The sequence below is a fragment of the Pan troglodytes genome, chromosome 9 (genome assembly GCF_028858775.2).
Source record: "Pan troglodytes isolate AG18354 chromosome 9, NHGRI_mPanTro3-v2.0_pri, whole genome shotgun sequence".
NCBI lineage: Eukaryota > Metazoa > Chordata > Mammalia > Primates > Hominidae > Pan > Pan troglodytes.
In genome coordinates, this window is record NC_072407.2 from 93321445 (window position 1) to 93339204 (window position 17760).

The 17760-nt window shown below is 33.9% G+C and overlaps 1 long non-coding RNA gene across 1 annotated transcript in view; it reads left to right on the forward strand.

The window, feature by feature from the left end:
• LOC129136356 (uncharacterized) overlaps positions 1-16951 on the forward strand; it is a 70392-nt gene extending 53441 nt beyond the window's left edge. Inside the window, exon 5 of the long non-coding RNA XR_008537914.1 lies at positions 16487-16951. This is a non-coding gene — a long non-coding RNA (uncharacterized LOC129136356). The remainder of the gene's footprint in view (positions 1-16486) is intronic.
• Positions 16952-17760: the final 809 nt, after the last annotated feature.

A 17760-nucleotide genomic window follows, 5' to 3' on the forward strand; every position in this document is an offset into this window, starting at 1 on the left:
GATTGTTGGGTCAAATGGTAGTGCTAAGTTCTTTGAGAAAGCTCCAAACTTCTTCCACAGTTGCTGAACTAATTTACATTTCCATCAATAGTGTATAAATGTTCCCTTTTTTCCAGACTCACCAGAATATTTTTTTTTTAACTTTTTGGTAATAGCCATTCTGACTAGTGAGAGACGGTACCTCATTGTGATTTTGATGCATTTCTCTTATGATTAATGATGTTGAGAATTTTTTCATATGTTTGTTGGCTGTTTGTATGTATTATTTTGAGAAGCATCTGTCCATGTATTTTGTTCACTTATTACTGGGGTTATTTGGTTTTTGTGTGTTGAATTTCTTAAGTTCCTTACAGATTTGGATATTAAAACCTTGTCTAAGAGAAACCAAACTGACTGTGAGAGTAAGCATATATTGGCGGAGGTAGAAACACACATCAAATCAGCTATTATAAATACAAAAAAAAATTATATTTACATGTCATATAAATGTAAATAAATCTTAAAAGTAAACATATAAAATTAAAAATTACTATATAATTCAACGGTAGAATTGAGTTATCATAAAAATAATCGGCAAATATGAAGACAGATGGACAGAGATTAAACAATCTGAGAAACAGAGAAAAAAAAGAAAAGTGAATGGAACCTTTGACAGATCTGGACACCATTAATTGCACCTAGATACATATAATGGGAGTACCCATTATATGGGAGCAAAGAGAAAAAAGGAAGATGAAAAATTATTTAAATAAATAATGAAAGGAAATTTCTCAAAATGGATGATATATACTAATATTCACATTAAAGAAGCTCAAGGGACACCAAGTAGGAGAAACATAAAATAATCCACAACCAAACACATTACAAACAAAATATTGAAACCCAAAGGCAAAGAGAAAATGTTCCAAGTAGGAAGAGAAAAATGACTCCTCACAGACAACAGAAATTTAATAAGATAATATACTAATTCATCACTTGAAACACTGGAGGCCATAAGGAAGAAAACTGACATATTCAAAGTGCTAAAAGAAAATGAACAAACAAAAAAACCCATAACAACAACAACTGCCCACCAACAATATTACAACCAGAAAAAAATATGTTTCAAAGGCCCTGGTGAAATATAAATATTCCCAGATAAATAGAAACTGAGATAAAAAGCTTGTAGCAGACCTATCTTAAAATGGAAGTTTTTTAGTATTAAAGCATGTTACTCAGGCTGTACTTTGCTTACTACATCTAGTGAAACTATGCCTCAGGAATGATAGAGAAATGAAGATAATTCTTGACATTTTAAGTCAAGAAATCAGGAGCAGAAAAGCTTTTCATAAGCAGATATTCCCTTATTTTCCAATAACTGCAGGAATTTCTCTAAACTGAAAGGAAATAATACAAGAGAGATTCTTGAGGTATCTAGAAAGAAGAAACAGTAAGCAAAGATAGTCTCTGACTTATAGTGGTTTGCTTTACCATTTTTCAACTCTACAATGATGCGAAATGCATTCAGTAGAAACTACGTCAGTACAGTACTCAATAAATTACATGAGATATTCTATACCTTATTATAAAATAGTGTTTATGTCAGGTGATTTTTCCAACCTGTAGGCTAATGTAAATGCTTTAAGTACATTTAAGATAAGCTAGGCTAGGCCATGATGTTTTGTAGATAAGGTGTATTAAATACATTTTGCCTTATGATATTTTCAATTTATGATACGTTTTTCAGGAGGTAACTCCATTATAAGTTGAGAAGCATCTATATAGGCAAATACAATAGAATTTTTCTCACCTCTTGAGTTTCCTAAATTATAGTTGATATGTGAAGCAAAAATTATAACATTATCTGATATAGTTCCAAATGTAGGAAGAGAAATTAACACAAACTATAAATTAGTGAAAGTAAAGAGATAAAATGGGGATAATATTTATATTTCTCATTTTAGCTGGTAATATGCCAGTACCAATAGAAATGAAAAATTTATATTGCAATAAATCATGTATCTGTAATCTACTGCCAACAGCAATCACAGAAAAATCTATACAAAAATATGCATTCAAAAATTGTAGAGATAAATAAGAGTGACATTCTAAAAATATTCATGTATCCCAGTGTAAGGCAGGACAAAGAAAACATAGAAAGTAAAAACAGACAGCATATGGAAAAAGGAACAAAAATGGCCAACTTAACCCCTAATATATCAATAGGTATATTAAATGTAAATGATTTAAATACATCAATGAAAAGACAGATTGACAGAGTGAATAAAACATGATCCAACTATATGCCATCTATAAGAAACATACTCCAAATATAATGCTATAGGCAAAGTAAAAATAAAAGTATGGAAAAATATAAAGCATACATATATCAACCATAAGAAGGAGTAAGTACCTGTATTAATATAAACCAAAGTGAATGGCAAAGAAAATTATTGGTGAATGAGGACATTATATAATTACAGATGAGTCAATTCACAAAGAAGAGATGCCTGTGTATGTACCAAACAACAGAGCTGAAAACATGTGAATCAAAAAATGATAGACTTTAAATAATAAAAAGACAAATCCAAAATTATGGTTGGAGATGTTTATGTCCTTGTTTTAACTATTGTTAGAGCAGCCACATGTATTAACAGAGATATAATAGAAAACTAAAAAAAAGTCACCTACATGAAGTTCTAATAATTCATAGACTATTCAAACCCACAACAGCAGAATATACATACTATTCAAGTGCCTACAAAATATTAACTAGGATGGATTATATGCTGATTTATTAATTGAGTCTAAAAAAATTAAATGAATTAAGAGAACACAGACTATGTTCTTTGACTACAATAGAAGCAAAATAGAAATCACTAATAAAAAGTTAACAGAAAAACCTTCAAATACTTGCAAATCAAATATATATATTTTTAAATAATGCATAACTTAGGAAATCTCAAAAGAAATAATAAAATGAATTTAATTTATTTATTTAATGAATGGATGGGTAGGAAGGAGGGAGGAAGTGAGGGAGGGAGGGAGGGAAGAAGGATATCTGTTCTTATTTATAGTTGACATGGTTACTTACATAGGAAATTCCAAGGAATCTACAACAAAATCAAGAACCAAAATGGAAATTCAACAAAGGTGCAAGAAATAAGATAAATATAAATAATAAATTCAAATAGATGTGTGTGTATGTATATATACATATATGTCTCATTTTAGCTAGTAATATGACAGTACCAGTAGAAACAAAAACTTACATTATAATAAATATGTATCTATAATCTACTGACAACAGCAATCACACACACACTACATATATGTGTGTGTATATGTATATTATGTGTGTGTATATATATACACATATATAATATATAAATAATATACATTATATATATTATATAATATATAATATATATAATACATTATATATATTATATAATATATAATATATATAATATATAATATATATATAATATATAAATAATATATATAATATATAATATATAATATATAAATAATATATATAATATATTATATATAATATATAAATAATATATATAATATATTATATATAATATATAAATAATATATATAATATATTATATATAATATATAAATAAGGATAGATGCAATGCTGATAGATTTAATGATTCAGCAGAGTGAAAACAAATTCCCCCCAAATACGTATTCCAATGTAATGCAATTCATATAAAAATTTCTGTAAGGTATTTTGTTTACCTATAGACAACATTATCATAAACTTTATATCAAAAGGCAAATGATATAGAATATCTAAACCCATTTTGAAGAAGAATAAAGTGGGAAGAATAAGTCTACCTGATTTTAAGATGTATCCTGTACCAACGGTAATCAAATCTTTGTGGTATTAATGAATAAATTGACATGATCTCCAGATCAGTGGAGTAAAATACAGAACCTCTCATAAAAGACTCATAAAAATTGTCTAATTAATTTTTGAAAAAGATGCAAAAACAATTCAATGAAGGAACATATCTTTTAAACAAATGGTGCTGGTGCAATTTTATATCCATATGCCAAAAAAAAAGGCTTTCTAAATTCACACCTTATATAAAAATTAACCTAAAATGGATCATGGATTTTAGCATAAAGTAAAAACCAAAAAGCCTTTTGAAAGGTGATAGACATCCTTGGAATGGCAAAGAGGTCTTAGCCTTGGCACAAAAAGCACAATGCAGAAGAGAAAATTTGGTAAATTGGATTTCATCAAAATTAAAAACATTTACTTTGTGCAAAACCCTACTTAAAAAAAAAAAACAGAACTGGAGCAAACTATTTAACTACTTGCAAAACATCTATGTGATAAGGGACTAGAATCCAAAATATATAATCAGCACACAAAATCAATTGTAAAAGAAAAAAAATCCATGTATTAAATGGATAGAAGATATGAATAGATACTTTACAGAAGAGAATACATAGATGACAAATAATCCTCTGAAAAGATATTCAGCATCATTAGTCATCAAGAAAGTGCTAAATAAAACCATAATAAGATGTTACTAAATACCTATCCTAATGACTTAAATGAAAAATACCAACAACATGAAATGCTAGTGAAGATGTGGAGGAACTCTATGATATTAAATTGTATCTCAATAAAGATGCTTAACAAAGAAAGGAAGGAAAGATTGATAATATTTAAATTACCTTTATTATAAAACTCTATAGGCAGTAAAAACACAAGTCAAAGAGTGGGATGTGATATTTTTAACATAGGAAGGAACAAAGGACTACTATGCATAATATATCAAATATACTAAGAATAGGTAACAAAAAAACAGCACAAAATAAAAATAGGCAACATGCATTTGACACAACAAGAAATTATAATGGGATAAACAAAGAGTTACTTAACTTTAATAATAATGGATTTGCAAATTAAAAATGATCAAAATAAATTTTATTGTTAACATAATCTCAAAAGTTGAAGTCTTACAAAATGCCTTTTGGAAAAAGGTAAAGCCATGAATGTTCTTACACATTATTGGTGGGCATGTAAAGCCATCTGTTGCAATTTTTGCAGGGAGGCAATAATCTCAAGATATTTAAGAGAATAGCTGTTTCCTATATATAGTAACCATTTCATACATCCATATGCCAAAATTTTATATGAGGATTAAAGGAGTAGATATTTGTAAAGCACATAAAACAGTGTCTGATGTTCATTAGGCATGTAACAAATATTAGCTCTTACTATTTATCCTTAAATGTGGTTGCGGTTGTGCCTGTTAAGGGTCTCAGAGTGTATAGTATTGCCTTCCATCTCTGAATTCTGAAAATATTTTTTTTTAAGTAAGTAAATATTGAAGCATAAAGAACATTTTTCTTAATGGTAGCACTCAGGTTAGAGGACGTGGTTTATGTCTTGTGCAAGTAGGACTACTAGTAATGAAGTCCAGAAAGAAGACAAGCTGTTTTCCAAGTTACGGCACTGTCAAACTTGGGTAAGCATCTCTCTATACAGTGGCCCCAGTCTTTTTGGCAGCAAGGACAGGTTTTATGGAAGACACTGTTTCCATGGATGAGGGCGGGGCAGAGGGATGGTTATGGGATGATTCAAGCACATTACATTTATCATTAGATTCTCATAAGGAGCACACAACCTAGATCCTTCACATGTGCAATTCACAACAGGATTTGCACTCCTATGAGAGTTTGATGCCGCTGATCTGACAGGAGGCAGAGGTCAGGGGGTAATGCTCTTTCTCCAGCTGCTCACCTCCTACTGTGCAGCCCAGGTCCTAAAAGGCCATGGATTGGTACTGGTCCATGGTCTGGGGGTTGGGGACCCCTGCTCTATAAGACACTCAACAAGAAGCAGCAAAGGGAAATGCAACTTCTGCACAGTTCACTTGAAAGAGGGAAGTGGAGGAAGCTAAGCCAAAACTGCTGTTTTTTCCCAAATTTATTACTGATTTGAGTCAGACCCAAATAACTCAAAACAATCTAAGAGAGGCCAGGAGCAGGCTGAGGTTCCTATGAAACCAGAGCTTCTTCCTCTAAAAGTAATTGCTTTATTTTTTGTTTGGTGCTGTGTTGGTGTGTTGAATGTAGGCATTTACCAGGTTTTCTGCTTGGTGATGGAATACTAGAAACTTCTAATAGCCCTTTTTGTTTTTAACTAAAGGGGAAAGGAATAAAATATCTGATTCTGTTAGTGCAGGACTCCTGGGGTTGACAAATGTTAACTTAATCAAACACACTGTAATCACAACATATTCATGACCTGATCTTAGTAGGAATACTTAGAGCGGAGTAGGTACTCAATCTATCAGCAGTAATTGACAGGTTCTATTTTGGGTTTTCATAATATCTGAAACTTTCTGTATTAGCTTGCTGTGTTAGCAGTTGCTATGTTAGACAGTTAAGCACAGTGACTTCTCAGCACATTTCTTTTTGATCCAATAAGTGATTATTGGATAAATGATAGCAATCTAAACCTGAAAGTTTAAAAGAGAGTAATATAAGATGAAAAATAGGATAAGACAAAATTATGTCTACTAACACTTCTAGTTCGGATTTTTAGAATGCATATGTTTTATTGCTGTGGTTCATCAGTTTCCCTATTTCATTGTCTCTTATACATATGAATGATTTACTGACAGGAACGAAAAATGTAATGATTCCGCACAGCAGCTCATAAGGGCCTAAGTAAAACTGCGACATCATTAATAATTATAGTCAGTATCTCTTCACTTCCTTTTAGGTACCCCGTCCCACAGTCTTCAAATTTCATGGAGTATTCAGAGATGGTCCCCATTTCCAGAGAAAGGTTAATGCTCTACTCCAAAGTTGTCTGTTGCTTAAACTATCATCTTTGTGCCCTGCTCTCTGATAGGATGCCTCACCAACAGTGTAATTATGTGGTAGTTTAAAATAATAGACTTTAAATAAATGCTCTATTTAGTCCAGCTAGTACTTGCCCTTTAAACAGTGTCTTCAAGCTTTTAAGCCAGAGAAAACTGGAATTTAAAGATACAAGCTGGAAGAAATAGGAGATAACTGGGTCAAGGGGCTTTCCTGATATTTCCCATATCACATCCTTGTCAGCAGCTTCTTACTTTATCTAAAATGAAAGTTGGATCTGACGAGACTAAGTCCTTTTAGAAAACAATCTTAGGCAGGTAAGAGACAAACAAAAAAATTTGATTCATAAATCACCTATTACTAATTCACCTGTTAATAATTCTAAGAGTTTAATAAAAAGTGAAAATAATAAGATCAAAATATATACAAAATTCAACTTCATAATATGTCATCCAAAAGAATGTCACATATATTCATTTGTATCAAGCTAAAAGCTTGCCTGCCTATTCTTAAGACAACACACTATAAATAGCAGATGAACGTGATTAGGGCAGAAAATCCTAAACAAATGAGATCAATAGTTATATATATTTAAGCTACACTTCTTGCTTTAGATAAATTGTTCTTGTCCTAATTAGTAAGATTATTGAGAAGAAACAGTTTATCACATGACTCAGTACAGCTTGAGAGGGTTAATACTTTCAGAACGAACAATTCAACTTGTGAAAAAGGTGACACTTTGAATATCAACTGGTAACCAATATTTTGATGAACCATATTCAGCCAAAATGTTCACAACACATTTTGTTTGCCTCATTTTGCTAGGTACTTCATTTAGAGAAGAATGTGATACAACCTCTATCCTTAGAAAACTCACTTGCTAACAAGAAAACTTTGTTCTAAAACAGCTGTGGCTCCCCCATCACTGATGCCACAGCCACTCAAAACCTGTTTATACTTCTTTTCAATACTTTAAGTGTAGTTATGAAAAGCTATCTGTCTAAGTGTTGTGGTGACTGACCATCTTCAGGCAAGACTGTGTCATCCAGTTAGGGAAAAATCTAACCTGGAGAAGGACAGTATAGGGTATTTACCTGTTGTGTAACTGAAGGCATTAGTCTTAAGGTAGTCTTACTACTAAAAGTAGTAAGAAATTAACTCCAAATTGTAGTCTTAGGTTTTCCTTGCAGACTGGAGAGGAAACTATAGAATTACTGGACAGAAGAGTAGAAAGTAATGTGTCAATTACTGAATGTGAGGTGGGAGAGAGATGTTTGGTGTGCATTTCTTCTAAGCCTAAGCTTATGACAAGAATAGCAAACGCCCACATGCCTGGGCTATTTTTAACCAACTACAAATAATATGCCAAGGATATAATGTCTTTTTTAAAAAGAATGTTCTACTCCCTCCCAGATGGTTTTATAGAAATATAGATGTTATGCAATTATCACCATGGTAACCCCATATCTTGCCTCAAGAAATCAACATGTCACTTATTCCTAACAGTCGCTTGTCTTTTTTGAGAACAGAATTTTGTTCAATGTATCTCTCTTCTGTAGCACTACCAGAACTCTTTGATTCCTGTTTATATTACATACACACACACACACACACACACATGCACACACAACATTAAACTCAAGGCCATAGTGAGGGTTTCATGATAAGAGGATACCATATAAACATACTTCATTCTCAAATAAAGGAATTGTCTATTCTGGAATCTCACTCAAATTTACAAAGAACAGTCAAGAACTGATTTTCAGAACTGGTAAATCAATGTACAATTGTAATGTTCAACAAATATGAGTTTCAGGAACATAATTGCTGATATATTAAGGAAATACTATTACAAGTTCATTGTAGAAAGCAAATGTGGCACCATTTACAAGATTAGCTGACAGAAGCTGCACATGAAAACATCTGTTTATGTTCAGGGGGATTTCTTGTTAGCTGAGCCCAGGGCTCATGTGATGTGCTTTGAGAAAGCTGTATTCCTTGGAATGTGTCTTCTGTAGATGCAATAGTTGTACCTTGTCTTTTCTCTGATTATATAGAGAAGTAAGTATTCAGGTAGGATTATTCAGCCTAGATCAGATGACTATGTCAAGCTTGCCTCTCACCAGTGGTTTCTCTACTCTGCATCCATTAGCCCATACTCATTCTTGCCCTTCTCTCACCATTCAGCTGGTATATTAGTTAACTAATATTGCATAACAATTATCCTAAAACATAGTAGCTTGAAATAACCAACATTTATTATCTCACATTTTCTCTGAGTCAGGAATCTGGGCATGGCTTGGCTGGTGTCTCTGACTCAGGAAATTTCACAAGGCTGTGTGCTGTCATAAATGGCTACAGTCATCTCATGGCTCAGATGGGGGAAGTATTCACTTCCAAGCTCACTCAAGTAGCTACTGGTAGTCTTCAGGCCTTCACTGGATGTTGCGCAGAGACTCCAGTACTTTGCTATGTGGACTTTTTATATGGCTAGTGACAACATGGTGGTTTGGTTCCATAGAATCACAGGAGTGAGAGATAGAGAAGATAGAATATGAAGATAGAGAAAAGGATATAATAAATGGCATGATAACATTTTTGCCATGCTGTGTTTGTTAAAAATGAGGCACTAAGTCCAGCTTACACTCAAGGGGAGAGGGTTACACAGGCTGTGGACACTAGGAGGCAGAAATCATTGAAAGCCATTTTAAAGACTGCCTACCACAGATGGATTCTGAGATTGCAAATATAAATGGACATTCCATTTTAAATTTATCTCCCACAAAAGAAGTTAAGAGTGAGGATTTAGTAAGGAAATTATAAAATGTATTCTGGTGCTTAAACATAAATGATTTAGAAGTTATCTGATGTTCATTTTAATCTTGCTATCGCTATCCTCAGTACAATCAGTGAAGTTAACTAAGATTTTGTGCTTGCATATGGTGATTCTCATACGCAGAGAAAATTATATCTCAAAGTCTGTTGTGTGGGTAATAGAAGGATTTAGAGTCAGAATTGTCTTAGATTCTAAAAATACTTGATCTCCCTATATAAAGTAAAATTTACTTCTTTATCTGAGAGTGTGAGCTGCTACAGAAAAGATGCATATAAAGTAGAAAGGGAGGAAGCAGAAATGTGCCTGCTTAGTCAAATGCATTCAGTCAACATAGTTAATCAATAGGGCTACTGATGCCACGGATTAATCATTTTTTTAATCCTTTCCCTAAAGCTTGTGCATTTCTCTTTTGGTGTCCATTCTAGCTTTCCCAAGGGATCATAGCCTAAATGGCCTTTAGGCTTTACTTCCGTGGTAAATATTAATTGGAGCCCTCAGAGAATATATAAGGAAGATTGAATTCGTTTCTTAAAAGCTCATACTTCATCTGCAGCTCTCCTCTACTCTACTGTGCTAGAGAAATTATATATTAGCCAGAGATGGACTGCCTCTTTTCCAGAAACATAAAGAAGTCTAGAAGGTTTTATTTAGTCCAAATATCTAGCACATCTCCTCTGGCTTGGGTCTGTCCTGGTGACCTTTACATATTCATTTTTTAAGCTGCATTATGCCCTGAAAAGTAACTGTATCCTTGAAAATCTGAATCTGCATGTTGGAGACTTTTATTAGGACAGAAGTCCCAGTGAACAAGATTCAGCATCTGTAGGTATACCACTGAGTCATTTTCTGCTAAGCAGCTCACTGTTCTAAGAATTAACAGGCTTCATTCTAAAACACACTGCCAATATGGGCCACTTCTTCCTCATTTTCCAAGTCCTATACCCAATGTTCATTTCCTTGATTCTATCCCACGTGTTGTTCCTCCACTAAAACAATTCTGCTCTTTTCCACATAAATACGTTTTTACTCTGGAACAAAGTCAAAGTCAGCTCTTTAAAGTATTGCATTTCTCTTGAGTCCAGGAGTTCAAGACCAGCTTGGGCAACATGGCAAAGCCCCATCTCTACAAAAAATACAAGAATTAGCTGGGCATGGTGCTGTTCATCTGAAGTCCCAGCTACTCAGGAGGCTGAGGTAGAATAATTGCTTGAGCCCTGGAGGTTGTGGCTGCAGTGAGTTTTGATCTCATCACTGTACTCCAGCCTGGGCAACAGACCAAGATCTTGTCTCAAAAAAAAAAAAAAAAAAAAAAAACCAAAAATAGTATTGCTTTTTTCAAAACATCACTGGTTGCAATCAGAAAGGGAAGGGAGTCAAAACTGACCATTATTTTTAGTAATTTTTATAGCCTTATTTCAATAGCAATATAAACAAAATATAAAGGATTATTTTAATAAATTTTGCTATCATATGTACTAAAGTATCCCATCCTATCATAGTGACTGGACACTTCCATCAAGTGTCACATTTTTCAGGAAGGTATGCAAGATTTCAGATTATTCTCCACCTAAGACAGTCAGACCAATACCTGCTGGGCAACAGGAATCCTGGCTTGTCCTTGAATATAGCGCATGTAACAGTCCCTCTTGAACCTCTTCTAAGGTAAGTGACCTATAATCTTGCAAGTCTGGCTGACTCCCAAACAGGATAAAACACTGAATTTTGAGAAAGAAATCAATAGAAGGTAGACTTAGAAGGAACTGTAAGGGAGACTCTAGAGTTGTTGGCACTTGCTCAAAATTGGAGGCAGCCCAGGCATTTGCTTTTTGATTTATAGTTAAAATGAATCCATAAATATGCCTTATACAGTAATTCTGGCAGAAATGTACGTGGCTATTAGTTAACCTTATAAGCACTCTTTCATGGCCCAGCTAAAAAAAAAAATCAATTATATTTGTCACTATAGCACTATCCTATTACAATACAGTTTATCAAATAAGAAATTTGTTAATTGCAACCTAGGCAGAGTTATTCATGCCTTCAAATATTGTTATGTACCACTTGTCATAATGTATTATAAGCATTGCTTAACCCTATTTTTCTTATTATTGTACATTCTATAGAGCTGAAAAGGTAGCAAACGTGCTTTGAGCATCACAGAAACCCCGGTTCCTAATTCAAAGTAGCTGTTCAATAAATATTTCTTAATATATGATCAGAGGGAAGAATAATATGATGTATAAAGGCTAGGGGATGTACCGTGTTTGCAGTCTTCTCCTTCAAGACTTCTACACATTAGAACAAGGCCACGAAAAAGACATTGCAAATAGAGACATTTATTTCCTGCCCTTTTTATAATTGCACAAAATATTCTATATTTACAATAATATAATTTTATCCTGAACATAGCAGTTAGTTTTATGAGAGTTAGAATATAGGCTGGATTCTGGTTCTAGATCTACCACTTACTAAATGTTTGACCTTGGGTGAGATCAAACTTAACCACTTTAAGCCTCAATTTTCCTACCTCTAAAATGCAGATTATTACAGTAGCTAACTCACAAGGATGTCCTGAAAATTAATAAGGACGCATTTTTTACAGCCATTAGCATAGTGCCTGTGACAGGTTAACCCTTCAATATATAACAGAGCAATAACAATAAGAACATCATCACTTGATTTATTTATTGGTTGAGATATTAGACCTGTTTGTAGGAACATTAAATGGAGTCCTTTATTTTCCTACAGCAAAGTTTTACGTATTATATTATGAGACTTTTAATTAATGACATTACAGAAACCCTAGGAAAGCATCAAAATAATAAAACCCTACTAAGCTCTCAAAATAAGTATAACATTTGAAAAACATAAGATCTGAAAGAGAAATATGAATTAAAATCAGTGTTGATGTCTCAGGCTTTATTATAACTCTAGGAATAGTTTTGAAATTATTGTATTTATATATATTCTATCTTAAAAGTAGTTAATAAGTAGGAATAAGATATACTGGTTTGAAATTGTGGTCTAAATTACATAAGATAATTTAACTAATCAATTAGTAATCATTGTTCAAAAGCTTGGAAAGCTGTTTATTACATTTTATATATTTAATAATTGATCATTACACTGAAAAAAATTGTATCACCACTTCACTTTGTGGCCATATCTCTGTTTATGTTGCCTATTTCTATGAATAAAACAGCAAAGCTTGAACGGGACATGAAATACGAAGTCAGTAGTGGAAAAGGACTCAAAAGTTATACTCACATTATAACAATTCTGCTCTTGTAGTTTCTGACTCGCTTGAGACATTTTTAGTAAAAAGGATAGCCCCACATGGGACGAAGATGCCCTGCCCGTAAGTTTGACTGACTAGAAAATATGTTGTGTTCCTCTTTTCCTAATTGAATACCCTTTATTTCTTTCTCCTGCCTGACTGCCCTGGCCAGAACTTTGAACACTATGTTGAATAGGAGTGGTGAGAGAGGGCATCCCTGTCTTGTCCCTGTTTGCAGATGACATGATTGTATATTTAGAAAACCGCATCGTCTCATCTCAAAATCTCCTTAAGCTGATAAGCAACTTCAGCAGTCTCAGGATACAAAATCAATGTGCAAAAACCACAAGCATTCTTATACACCAGTAACAGACAGAGAGCAAAATCAGGAGTGAACTCCCATTCACAATTGCTTCAAAGAGAATAAAATACCTAGGAATCCAACTTACAACGGATGTGAAGGAGCTCTTCAAGGAGAACTACAAACCACTGCTCAATAAAATAAAAGAGGACACAAACAAATGGAAGAACATTCCATGCTCATGGATAGGAAGAATCAATATAGTGAAAATGGCCATACTGCCCAAGGAAATTTGCAGATTCAATGCCATCCCCATCAAGCTACGAATGACTTTCTTCACAGAATTGGAAAAAACTACTTTAAAGTTCATATGGAACCAAAAAAGAGCCCTCATTTCCAAGTCAATCCTAAGCCAGAAGAACAAAGCTGGAGGCATCACACTACCTGACTTCAAACTATACTACAAGGCTACAGTAACCAAAACAGCATGGTACTGGTACCAAAGCAGAGATATAGACCAATGGAACAGAACAGAAGCCTCAGAAATAATACCACACATCTACAACCATCAGATCTTTGACAAACCTGACAAAAACGAGAAATGGGGAAAGGATTCCCTATTTAATAAATGGTGCTGGGAAAACTGGCCAGCCATATGTAGAAAGCTGAAACTCGATCCCTTCCTTACACCCTATACAAAAATTCAAGATGGATTAAAGACTTAAATGTTAGACTTAAAACCATAAGAACCCTAGAAGAAAACCTAGGCAATACCACTCAGGACATAGGCATGGGCAAGGACTTCATGTCTAAAACACCAAAAGCAATGGCAACAAAAGCCAAAATTGACAAATGGGATCTAATTAAGCTAAAGAGCTTCTGCACAGTAAAAGAAAACCGGCACCTACAGAATGGGAGAAAATATTTGCAATCTACTCATCTGACAAAGGGCTAATATCCAGAATCTACAAAGAACTCAAACAAATTTACAAGAAAAAAACAACCCCATCAAAAAGTGGGCAAATGGTATGAACAGACACTTCTCAAAAGAAGACATTTATGCAGCCAACAGACACATGAAAAAATGCTCATCATCACTGGCCAGAGAAATGCAAATCAAAACCACAATGAGATACCATCTCACACCAGTTAGAATGGCAATCATTAAAAAGTCAGGAAACAACAGGTGCTGGAGAAGATGTGGAGAAATAGGAACACTTTTACACTGTTGGTGGGTGGGACTGTATACTAGTTCAACCATTGTGGAAGTCAGTGTGGCGATTCCTCAGGGATCTAGAACTAGAAATACCATTTGACCTAGCCATCCCATTACTGGGTATATACCCAAAGGATTATAAGTCATGCTGCTATAAAGACACATGCGCACGTATGTTTATTGCAGCACTATTCACAATAGCAAAGACTTGGAACCAACCCAAATGTTCATCAATGATAGACTGGATTAAGAAAATGTGGCACATATACACCATGGAATACTATGCAGCCATAAAAAGGATGAGTTCATGTCCTTTGTAGAGACATGGATGAAGCTGGAAACCATCATTCTCAGCAAACTATCGCAAGGACAAAAAAATCAAACACCACATGTTCTCACTCATAGGTGGGAATTGAACAATGAGAACATTTGGACACAGGAAAGGGAACATCACACACTGGGGCCTGTTGTGGGGTAGGGGGAGGGGGAAGGGATAGCATTAGGAGATATACCTAATGTAAATGACGAGTTAATGGGTGCAGCACACCAACATGGCACATGTATACATATGTAACAAACCTGCACATTGTGCATATGTACCCTAGAACTTAAAGTATAATAAAAAAAAATGTTGTGTATTCTCTAAGTGCAATGTCTTATTTGTTATAGTAATACTTCTTCTAGACCAAATTGAAAATATTGTAATTAGCAGCATGACAAAGATAATAGCTGTTATTCCCTGAAGACCTACTAGGTTCCAGGCATACCTCTGCAAGAAGAGTTTATTATTTACATTATCTTGTGTGCCAAGTAAACTAACATTAAGCAGTTTATGTAATGTTCCCAAAGTCACCCAGGTAATAAGTGGCAAAGTGAGGATGTGACAATAGCTTTTTCTGCCTCCAAAGTCAATGCTCTCAATTGTCTAATCACTTAACCTATGAACACCACAAGGATGATATAACATTCCCAGGTACCCCAAATAAAGTTTGTTTCTCTCATTTGCATATGCTTAAGAATCTCTGTGGGTTTTGCTTCATATTTATGTATGTGAAGTTAATTGCTGAAAAATGTTTAGCTTACTTAATTGGGGTATACTCTTAAGATTAAATTTAAATCCACATTTGCAAAACTGATACCAGCTTTAAGAAACCCTATTCTTTAGCTGTACCAAATTACTACTCATTCTGCAAAATTATTATGCTTTGATTTTGTCTTAGCCCATCTGGTTTCTCCTACTGGAATCCTTTATCTACTTTGCAGATATGTCCATTTATTTTATTTTTTAAGGCTCAGGGCGAGCATTTCCTACTCTATAGAGTTTTCTAAGAACTCCTTATACTACTGCAAGTTGTGTGGCCTTCCTTTGCATCCCTGTCCATGTTATACACACCTCAACTATACTATTATCTCATACTTTATAATAATTTTTTACCTGTTGCTTTTTCCCCTTGCCACACTACAGTGTACTCTCTTGAGGAGATAATTTCATCTCTCCTAAATCTTTTCGATGCTCAGCATAGTGTTTGACACATAATATAGTCTCCATAACTATTACTGAATAAATCATCACAATTAATAAACATTCTCATATTTTGATTTCCTTCTGCTTTTACAAATGGTTTCTCTATAGTTAAAAAACTATGTATACTACATTTCAACATCCTGTGGCATTCTCTAATATATCACATAATGTTGTGACATTATCTAACACCTGACTTGAATCATTTCTAAGGTCTCCAGTCCTCTCATGGAAATCTACATTTTATATTTAAGATTCAGGGAAGCACAAGCTTTTATTAAAAGAAGCCCCCTCAAAATAAGTACCACCTTATTTTCTTTTAATAACCAGTCACCAAGGAAAGTTATCATACTAGCTTAATTTTTCAAGCTTCCTGATAGTATTGATCCAAGCATGGCCAGATGGTTTCTTACAAATAAACTCCAGGTGGAATGATATTAGTTTATTTTTAATCATTCCTGTTCTAAAAATACTTCTTTTTTCTTCCACAGAACAAAGAATTGATTCAATGCCAGACTGTCTGGAGCCAGTAGAACTGAAGAAAATGATGACTACTAGGGAATAGATTTTAATATGTGTAATATGGTTTAGTTGACCACAATTATTAACAATCAACATATCATAGAAACAATATATTGTTTTCCCTAATAATCAGGCCTGGGTCTACAGAGTTGTACTGAGAACAGGATTAGTGTAGCTGATGAAATATGAAGAGTTATGTTTGTCACACAGCCTGAAAGATTATTAAATGTCTACTTGGTCAAGCACTTAAAGCATGCATTCTTTAGCTATCCTTTTCTCTCTTAATTTCTTTTATAAAATTCAGGAGATGTTCTGATCTCTGAGAATGTAAAACTTACAAGTTGCAAATTTAAACCTCCAAATTGATGATAATCTTTTGGTGGATATAGGCATAGAAATAAACAAAAACAAAAATGAAAAAAATTATGTGTCAACAAATGCTTATTTGTCTATAGGTAGATTTTGCCAGCCCAGAAATAGTTTCCTAGGTTTGGGCGAGGAGTTGGTATTTGAACAAAGAAGGTGATTACAATGTGATTCCTTTCTAATTTCTAAGAGTACAGTGTTCTATAATTGCTCAATCAATGAATGAGATAACCCAGCGCATTATAGCATCAGATGAAAGAACTTTTCATTAGAGATAGAGGGGTCAGGAAAGATATTCCAGGAAAGGGAGCATCTCCTCTATATCCTGCAGGAGGAGTTGGAGCCAACCAGGTAGGCATGGTAGAAAATAGCATTTCAAGCAAAATGGTGGCTCTTATGGGAAAGAAAAGTGGGGCCTCTGGGCAGCACCCAGACTTCAGACTTGTCCGACACATCTCAGACATTATGTTTCCCATGTGCCACCTAACACCATATACTGCATTCTATAAGTCAATGCTTTTGCCTAATATTGCAGCTGGTGCCAAATATGGAAACACTAGAAAATAGGGAGCTAGCTCTACTTTTTATTATTTTGCTGACTTCTAGCAAAAGGCAATTTCCTAAGTTTCTCTATCTGCAAGATGGTGATAAATATGATAGCATTTCTTTCGTATGCCCTTTTAAGGTGGCTAAAATTATTACAACATAATTTATGTGAAAGGGCTAAGAAAATTACCACTAAATATTAATATTTTCTGGATTCAAAATTAAGATGAGGAATTAGAACTAAAAAAAGCATCAAATAAAAGGGAAGGTGATTAGTGAAGAAATTGTGTAAATGGTATCCTGAGAAACCATATACATTTAATATTAACAA